The following is a 10,338-nucleotide window of genomic DNA, read 5'->3' on the forward strand; positions in this document are numbered from 1 at the left end:
CTGCGGCCTCAGTGGGCCCTGCAGTTCCCGGGGGCGCGGTATCGACGCCGGCTCCAGCTCCAGCCTCGGCTCCCGCTCCGGGTCCCTCGGCGGGGCCGCCTCCTGGACCGCCAGCCTCGCTCCTGGACACCTGCGCCGTGTGTCAGCAGAGCTTGCAGAGCCGGCGTGAGGCGGAGCCCAAGCTGCTGCCCTGTCTTCACTCCTTCTGCCTGCGCTGCCTGCCGGAGCCGGAGCGCCAGCTCAGCGTACCCATCCCGGGGGGCAGCAACGGCGACATCCAGCAAGGTGAGCCGGAGGCCCTGTCTGGCATCTGGGCCGCACAGGATTTGCGCAACCCTGGAGGAGCTGGGGACGGAGGTGCTGGGGCCTGGGGCTGCTCGGACAGGCGCAATCCCGAGGGGTCTCTAAGGTGAAAGAATCGCCCCTGGGACACTTTCCAGAGAAGCTGGACCGCAAGAGATAAGGGGAGCATGAAGGGAGGGGTGCCGGCTGCGAGAGGCTGGGGGAGGGGACGCTGGCTGCGAGGTTTGTGATGTGCGGAACCCGGCCGAGCGCTGGTTCTGGAGCTGGCAGACCCGTACAGTGAGAGAAGGGGGATTTGGGAAACACGTTGTGAGAAGCGTTTTGGCTGGAAGGGCCCGGGCCAGCGAGATGTTGAGGGAGTAGGTAAGAGGTAAGGGCAGTGAAGATGGATTGCTTTGGAGGGAGGGGACTTGGCCTGTTCGCAGATAGGAGAGAGGAGCACTATGGATTAAATGGAGGTGGATAAAATATGTTGGAGGGCTTGGGGTACAGAGAAGGCACCTGACAGAAAATTGTAAGATGACATTGGGAAAGAGAAACTCGGAAAGCGGACTGCATGGTTAGGGAAAATCCTAAGGTTTGGGGATGAAGGAGAAATGAACTTTGAAGGAAATTGAGAGTTAGGGAAAGCTGGGCATGAATTTGTTGTAGCTCATTGGACGTTAATGAGCCCCTAGTGTTGGGGCACTGTGCTAGGACTGAATAAAGTACTCAATGAAGACTTCATTCACAGTCTAACAGGGGAAACCTATATAACTTGCAGCAGTGGAGGAGGGTATTCAGTACAATGGTTGTGGCACAATAGAGGAAAGGTCAGGGAAACTTCACAGGAAAGGAAATCCATGAACAGGTTTCTTGAATGAGTACCTCACTGGGTTGGAGGGTATTCAGGGCACAGGGCACCCTTCTACATCCCTGGAACTAAAGAATGTGTAAGGTGATTGGTGGAAATTAGATTGGATTGATGGGCTGAATAGATAAAGGTTTCAAAGTCTCTTAAACTCTTGGGATCCAGGTGTGTTTTGAACTTCACAATATTTTGGGATTTTTCTTTTTTCTGGCAAGGTCTCTTATGGGAGACTTTTGTCAGGGTCTGAATTAACTCTGTATCAAACACGTTAATGTTTCTGCATTGAAACACATGAATGTCACACTAATGGGATAAATAGACAATAAATAACCTCCCAACACAGTGGATTCTGTTGCAAACTAATGAAAAAAAAAATTTCCAAAGCTTTTGAATTTTGGAACTCTAGGTAAGGGATTGTGGACCTGTACTAAAGGGCTTGGAGTTCATCCTGTAGAGTGTATCCATGACATTGTGGACTAAAGTATGTTCCTGGAGGGTTTTTATATCAAGAGAATAAATGGATCAGATTTCTGATCCAAAAGGATCACTTAGGGCACTTGAGGGAGGAGGGAAGGCAAGGCTAGAGACAGGGAGACCAGTTAGGAGACTCTTGGCAGTAATCTAGGTAAGAAATTAACATTTGGAATGGGTAGTAAAGAAATGATATCAGGTATTACAGAATGAAGCATTTTGGTTTGGGGGAACGGTAGGGTTTGGAAATCTCCTTTGCCATCTTCTACACTTGGGCAGTGACCTTTTCTTAGCTTCAGTTTTCTCATTTGTGAAACAGGGTAAAAAAGTACATAAACTCATAGGGTTATTGAAGGAATGAAGTAAGATAAAATGTGTAATTAGTACGTGGTAGTTACTAATGAAATGGTAGCTAGTATATTAATAGTAGTAACTATTAGTAAGTGGCTGTGGGAATGGAGGGACGGGGGGATTGTATTGAAATTAGTGTGAGGGAGACAAACATGTAGAATTCCACATTTTTTATTTGGTGAATGGCAGTGCTATTAATACGTATTCAGATGCTGAAGCAGGCTAGGGTGAGGGTAAGGCCTGGGGTGGAGGGAGGATAAAATGTTTTCAGTTTGGGTTGTTTTGGTTTTCTAGCATTATTGGGACATGTAGGTAAGAATGTTAAGAATAAGGCTTTGGTTGTTGGAGAAGCTACTAATTGTTAATGGGTGTTTAGAGAATAACGGCTCATGGTCTGTGCACCCATGAGCATAGTAAGACCCATAGGATTCAGTGTTCTTGTGGGAACCTGGGTTAGGTGAGAGATTTAGAGGGAACCCAGAGATGCGGTTTATGTTTGACTGATGTGGCCGAGGGACTGAGGTTATGAAATTGGCTATCTGAAATTTATGAAGGAGAGAGAATAATATGTAAATCCCCTCTTCATTTCTTTATCCTTTCTTTTTGAAGGAGGATGAGTAAGTGGAAGAGACTAACCAAATACTGTCAATCTTAAGTGATATTGCTGTCAACGAATATCTAAAACAAATTGAGTCTGGAATCCACCATGTTTTTTATTAAAAAAAATTTTTTTTTGAGACAGTCTCGCTCTGTTGCTCAGGCTGGAGTGCAGTGGCTTGATCTCGGCTCACTGCAGCCTCTGCCTCCCAGGTTCAAGTGATTCTTGTGCCTCAGCCACCCCAGTAGCTGAGATTACAGGCGCACACCACCATGCCTGGCTAATTTTTGTATTTTTAGTAGAGACGGGGTTTTGCCATCTTGGCCAGACGGGTCTTGAACTCCTGGCTTCAAATGATCTGCCTGTCTCAGCCTCCCAAAGTCCTGGGATTATAGGCATGAGCCACCGTGCCCAGCCACCCACTGTGTTTTTAGATAGTCTGGAAAGTAATTTGTCAGTATTAACCTCCTATATACCATTCTGCTTTGCTGTTTAAAAAGATGAAGCTGTGCTGGAAAGAACACTAGATTGGGTGTTAGGGGACATATTTCAGCTCCTTAACTGTTTTACGCTAAAGGAAATTCATACTGTTTTTGTCCTTCAGTTTACTTCTAAAATGTAGCTAATAGTCGTTTACTTACATCTCAATAAGGCAAATAATAAATGCGAAAACACTTTGTAACTGAGAAATGATTCAACAATATAGGATATTACTGAGCAACCTCAGATATCGTCTTCTCTGGTCTGGAGATCATAACTAGATAGTTTTAATTCACCGTCTTTTCCAGTGATTTTGAAACAAAGATGGATATAATGCCCTCCTTCGTAACTGGTGTTTTCCTATTTTCTCTTAATACATTTATTCACACTGTCTGGCTGCTCTCTCTAGATCAACAGTTCTCAGAGTGTGGTTCCTGGACCAGCAGCATCAGCATCATCTGTGACCTTGTTAGGAATACAGATTCTTGGCCGTTCAGACCTCCTGACCAGTAGTCTCGTTTAACAAGCTCTCCAGGTGATTCTGATTCACGCTTAAGTTTGAGAACCACTGTCTTTAATGAAGGGCTCCTCACTTCAAATGTCTCCTCAGAGTTTGACTTCTCATTTTAAAGTAGTCCTCCAGGTCGCTGTCTCATACATCATCTTTTTTCTTTGTAGCACAGCTAAAATCCAAAATGTTTATTTTTGTTTACTTACCCATCTCATTTTGTACTAGGATATTGTAGACTGTTCAATAAGTTTTGAGTAAATAAGAATCACTGGAGAGCTTATTAAAATGCTAACTTGGGAGTTTCTTCAGAGACTGGTTTAGTTGATTTGGTGATGACTCCATGTGCCTGCATTTTTAACAGGTGCCCTGTGATTTTGATGCTTTTGGTACCACCACACTTTGAGGAAGATGGATTTAAATATTTTGAGGAGAAAGTATGATCTGTTTACTGTTGGAGTATTTGCAAAATCAAAGTAGATAAATTAGTTAATATTGAATCTCAATAGTGCGCTTTTTAGAGTACTTTTGTGATTGTTTTGGGGGTGCTTTTTCAGGTTGAGGCAGAATAGCTGTCAGTAGTGGATATATATAATTTTATACTTTATCAATAAAAATACAGGTTTGCTACTCAGGAGGCTGAGGCAGGAGGATCACTTGAGGCCAAGAGTTCAAGATCAGCCTGTGTAACATAGCAAGACCCTGTCTCTAAAAAAATTTTTTTAAAATAGGAATCATATTGATGCATCTGAACAAACGCTCAGATGTACTTTTGAAGGAGATGAGGCTACCTGTGAGATGGCACAATGACACAGTTGAAGAAATGAATTGGTATTAAGTTGCATTGGGTTCTGCTTTTTTCCTTTTTTTGAGACAGAGTTTTGCTCTAGTTGCCCAGGCTGGAGTGCAATGGCGCGATTTTGGCTCACTGCAACCTCCACCTCCTGGGTTCAAGTGATTGTCCTGCCTCAGCCTCCCCAGTAGCTGATATTATAGGTGCCTGCCACCATGCCCACCTATTCTTTTGTATTTTTTGTAGAGACAGGATCTCGCCATGTAGGCCAGGCTGGTCTTGAACTCCTGGCCTCAAGTGATCCACCCGTCTTGGCCTCCCAAAGTGCTGGGATTGTAGGCGTGAGGGACCGCCTGGCCTGGGTTCTGCTATTAAGTAGCTATGTAACCCTTGGACAAGGAACCTAGGAAGTCTCTCCAGGTCTTTTGCACTGTGAAGAGGCTGAGTTCCTATCCTGTTAGGTTCTATGATTCTATTGTCTTTTATGCTAACGTTCTGTATGTACGTACATTTAATGTCCTTATAGTTTGTGGGGAGTAATAGAGGAATCACCATGGAAAAATCATTCCGTTACTGAATTCTTCAACTTACTATGGGCTGGGCACAGTGGCTCAGCACTTTGGGAAGCCGAGGCGGGCAGATCGCTTGAGGTTATGAGTTCGAGACCAGCCTGACCAACATGGCGAAACCCTGTCTCTACAGAAAGTACAAAAATTAGCCGTGCATGGTGTCAGGCGCCTGTAATCCCAGCTACTTGGGAGGCTGAGGCAGGAGAATCCTTTGAATCTGGGAGGCGGAGGTTGCAGTGAGCTGAGATCATGCCACCGCACTCCAGCCTGGGTGACAGAGTGAGACTCCGTCTCAAAAACAAAACAAAACAAAAAAACTTACTATGGAAAGTCCAAGATGGCAACAGTCTTGTAAGTGGGAGGGAAAACTTCTTGAGTGTAGTGTGAAAAGCACTTCCTCATAGTGTTTCTGTTTATCACAGACCATGCTGAGCCACTCTGAGGAGTCTTCTGTTTGAGCCCTTGGAATTTCTTATCCCTGGAGTGTGTATACTATATGACAGTTCTAGCCTCAGTGTGACTTAACTGGTTTGGGAACTTTTTAGGCTCTACTTTTTCGGACTGTCCTCTTCAACAGAAACAAGCTTGAGTGTTTGAATGATCATGTGGTATTACACCAACAACTAGTCATTGAAGATGTATCCGAGATTGCTGAAATACTTCCTAACAACTTCTGTCTAGCATTGTGGTCAAACTACCTGACTTGATTTTTGAGCTGTGCCATTTAATACTGGAATGACCGTGGATAAGTTACTTAACATCTGTAAACTGGGAGTAATAATTATATCTATGTCATAGAGTTTTTGTGAGAATTAAGAGAGTTAATGTGTTGCAAGGTGCATTTATTGGGAGCTTACATGGGAAGCCCCCAATAAATTGCAGTAGTGTGATTTCGGTAATTTTTCATTTGTCCCCCCATTGCCTTTGTGACTGTATCTCACAGTAAACAGAAAGAAGAGGCAGGGGGGTAAATTGTGGTTTTAAAGGCTTTTCTGATGTCTACTCATGTGTACAGCATGCATGATAAATCATTTGAGTTCTGAATCTTTCTAGTTACCTAGAACTTGTAAAAATTTATAAACTAATGTCCTAAATCCTAAGTCTTTATAATGTCTAGTATTTGTACATCAATAGCCCTAGTTGGGGGACTTTAATTACTTTTACTTTTCTCATAGATACTGCTCTCAATGGGTCCTAAATGAGAATACCTTAAAGCAGTGATTCTCAAAGTGTGGTCCACAGAATGCTAGGGTGGGGGTTAAGGTAGTGACCATGTCACTGAGACCCTTTTAGAGGTGCACAAGTTTAAAACTATTTTCATAATTACACTAATTTAATATTTACCTTATTCACTGTGCTGACATTTATATTAATGGTGCAAAAGCAATTATGGATAAAACTGCCGTCACCTCTGCATGAATTAAGGTGGTGAGTGGCTCCATTTGGGAGGCCAAGATGGGTGCATTGATTGAGTCCAGGAGTAGGAGACTAGTCTGGGCAACATGAGGAAACCCTGTCTCTACAAAAAATACAGAAAAATTAAACAGGCGTGGTAGTGCGTGCCTGTAGTCGCAGCTACTCAGGAGGCTGAAGTGGGAGAATCGCCTGAGTCAGGGAGTGTCGAGACTGCAGCAAGCTGTGATTGCCATTGTACTCCAGCCTGGGCAATGGCATGAGACCCTGTCTTTAAAAAAAAAAAAAAAAAAAAAAGATAGTGGCTCCAAGCCATACTAAAAGTCATTGCATATTTACTTTCACACATTTAGAGAAAAAACAAAAATAAACCTATCCATTGTCACTTAATATCCTTTATGAAACAGTAACAATTAGTATATTAAATTTTGATCTTTAAAGCTCTGTGTGATGAAATGGGAAATGTGCCTAAAATGCTTCTGCTGCTTACGAAAGTGCAGGAAAAGTACTTGTGTAGTTTTTTGAGTTCCAAGCTGAATTTGCTTTTTTTCATAGAAAATTATTTTTACTTGAAATAATGATTGACAAACTGTGGTTTTTAGGCATGGGTATTTGGCAGCCATTTTCTCAAAAGTGAATGAATTGAGCCTGTCATTTCCAGGAAAACAACTGACATATGTTGCCAGTGATAAAAATCGAGATTTTAAATGAAAATTAGAATTTTGGAAAATTGGTGTTTGCTGCCACGAGCTGGTCAGTTTCTCAGTATTTAAAGACTCTTCTGAAGAGATTGATACTGTGTAATGTCAACATTTCAAAGATCTGCGTAGCTTATTGCAATATATTCTAAATGACCAATGCATGATGTTAAGTGCAAAACAGAGCAATAATAAATAGATTGTATTTTATTTTATTATTTGAGATGGAGTCTTGCTTTGTTGCCAAAGCTGGAGTGCAGTGGCACAATCTTACCTCCCTGCGACCTCCACCTCCTGGGCTCCTGGGTTCAAGCAATTCTCCTGCCTCAGCCTCCCAAGTAGCTGGGATTACAGGCACACGCCACCACGCCCAGCTCATTTTTGTATTTTTAGTAGAGATGGGGTTTTGCCATGTTGACCAGGCTGTTCTTGAACTCCTGACCTCAGTTGATCTGCCCACCTCAGCCTCCCAAAGTGTTGGTATTACAGGCATGAGCCACCGAGCCTGGCCAATAAATAGATTTTAATGCAAGAGACTAGTAAAGTTTATTGTTAAGATTTGAGATGCCACATTGCAACTGATGTTTAAAAAATAAATATACTTAAGTTTTTGTGTTGTATCAAATAAAAATATCCACACAGTGATCTGAAAAGGCTATTAAAATCTGCTCTTCCCTTTTCTTAGATACTTAGTTGTCTGAGGCCAGATTTTCTTTATATTCTTCAAAGAAACAACGTATCAAAACATTAAATGCAGAAGCATATATCCAGCCATATTCTATTAAACCACATGTTAAAGAGATCTTTAAAATTTAGCACAATGACACTCTTTATTAATTTTTTTGTTTTAGGAAATACAGTTATTTCTGATTTTTAAAAATGTTGTTTAAACCTGTTGTGCTGGACATGGTGGCTCATGCCTATAATCCCAGCACTTTTGAAGGCTAAGGTGGGAGGATCACTTGAGCCCAGGAGTTCAAGACCAGCTTGGGCAATATAGTAAGACTCTGACTCCACAAAAAATAAAAAATTTATCTGAGTGTGGTGGTGTGCGCCTGTAGTTCCAGCTACTTAGGACGCTGAGGTGGGAGGATCACTTGAGTCTGGGAGGTTGAGGCTACAGTGAGCTGTGACCATGCCATTGCACTCCAGTCTGGGTGACAGAGTGAGACTGTCTCAGAAAACAAACAAAACTAGTAATAAAATAAACGTCATTTTAACATTTTAAAATTTAAGATTCATTTTTAATTCATTTTGTAATGAATTAAAATACATTTAAAACATATTTGATGGTCATACCACATCTAAACAAAAGCTCTTTGTGTTCCTCAATAACTAAGACTGTAAGAGAGGTCCTGAGACCAGAAAGTTTAAGCCCTGCTCTGTTAACGGACATTAAGAACATGATAATGTCCCAGAGTCTTTGGGCTAGTGGGAAGAATGTCAGATCATAAAATAATAGGTGGCAGATTTATACATTTATAGTTTTGCATTTTGGAGTACCCGTAACAGTTCAGAAAAAGCCTCCCGTCAATAAAATGTAAAAATGAAGAAAGTACTTATTAACGGAAGTTAAACTTTTAAAAATAGCTCATTATAGATTTACTGATTTTTTTTCATGTTTATGGCTGTCTAAGCCAACTTCAGAGATTGCGCTTAGGATGATAGGTAAATTAACCTCTTGTCTCTGGCCACAAATTGCACTTCTATCCCTTGCCATTGGACTCAAGGGGAAGTGGGAAAAAGAACAAGGATGGATGAACATAAATATACCATTTTTAGAAAAATATTTAAAGCCTATTCCCCAGTGATGAGTAAATGGCATGCACTGTATGGTACTAACGAATACATTTGAATGCTTATTATTTGCTATTTATGTTCCTTTTGTGAATTATTTGTCCATGTGTTTTATGTTTTTCTTTAGATTGCTTACATTTTCTGTTTTGATTTAAAAGAATTCTTGACAAATTCTGTATACTGATCCTTTGTTGATGATTTAGGTTGAAGATGTATTCTGAGCCTATGGCTTGGTGTGGTAGCCAACCTCTAAGATGGCCCCTTGTTCCTTTTCTCCTATTACTCACACCATTCTATGGTTGCTGTTCTGTTGCTCAAGGCTGGTCTCCGTGACCAAGAGAATATATTAGAATTAATAGTGACTTCTGAGGCCAGGTCATTAAAGGCATATATACAACTTTTTCCTTGCTCTTTGGATCCCTCATTCTGGGTGAAAAACAGCTGCCATTCTGTGAAAGATACTCTAGTAGTCCTTTAAAGAGGCCATATGGAGAAAAATTGAGGTCTTCTGCAAAAACCCGGGACCAACTTGCCAGCCATGTGAAAGCCACTTTTGAGGTAGATTCTCTATCCCAATCAAGCTTTCAGATGACTGCAGTCCTGGCTGACATCTTGACTGCAGCCTTCTTAGAGGCACTAAGCCAGAACTGCCTGCCAGGTCTGTCCCAAATTCTTGTTTCAATAAAGCTGTGAGAATTATTGTTGTTTTAAGTTACTAATTTTTGAGGTAATTTGTTACATAGCAATAGATAACGGATACACTTTTTTTTAGAGAGCTGTCTTTTCATGTTTTTAGTTTTTTCTCCTTTTATTTATTTATTTTTTGGCTGTTCTTAGTAGCTTTATAATAAGCAGTAAGTTTTGTTCATTAAGGTAATTTTACTGCCCTCTCTACATATACCTTGGTCATCTTCAAGATTATCTCAACTGATCTTGACCCTTAGCTCCTTTTTTTTTTAATTAAAAAATTTCTTTTTCCAAGACAAACCTTGGCCATTCACCTTTTGCTCACTTTTATACTAAAATGTATTATCTTGTGAAAGTTCATCTTGTGAAAGGTCATTTTAAAAACCTCTTAAGCAGTGTGTGGTGGTACCTGCCTGTAGTCCCAGCTACTCAGGAGGCTGAGGCAGAAGGATGACTTGAGCCTAGGAGTTTGAAGCTGTAATGTGCTATGATTGCACTTGGGAATAGCACCTGTACTCCAGCCTGGGCAACACAGAGAGATGCCACCATCTCTTTAAAAAAGAAAAGAAAAACAAACCAAAAAAACCTGTCAGTGTTTTTGTTGGAATTGCTTTGAATATGTAAATCAATTTGGGAGAAAATATCTTTATGGTGTCTGCCTGTTTATAAACATGGTATGCCTCTGCATTTGCTTAAGTCTTCCATGAATGTTTTTTGAGTGTATATTTTGAGACGGAGTCTCACTTTGTTGCCCAGGCTGGAGTGCAATGGTGTGATCTTGGCTCACTGCAATCTCCGACTCCCAGGTTCAAGCAGTTCT

At 41.4% G+C, this 10,338-nt stretch overlaps 1 protein-coding gene across 1 annotated transcript in view; it reads left to right on the forward strand.

Moving 5' to 3' along the window:
* Positions 1 to 6: 6 nt before the first annotated feature.
* TRIM33 (tripartite motif containing 33) overlaps positions 7 to 10,338 on the forward strand; it is a 126,535-nt gene continuing 116,203 nt past the window's right edge. Inside the window, exon 1 of the mRNA XM_011933119.1 lies at positions 7 to 285. The gene's annotated coding sequence lies outside the window, so the exon portion shown is untranslated. The remainder of the gene's footprint in view (positions 286 to 10,338) is intronic.

This window comes from Colobus angolensis, unplaced genomic scaffold (genome assembly GCF_000951035.1).
Source record: "Colobus angolensis palliatus isolate OR3802 unplaced genomic scaffold, Cang.pa_1.0 Scaffold124, whole genome shotgun sequence".
Taxonomy (NCBI): domain Eukaryota; kingdom Metazoa; phylum Chordata; class Mammalia; order Primates; family Cercopithecidae; genus Colobus; species Colobus angolensis.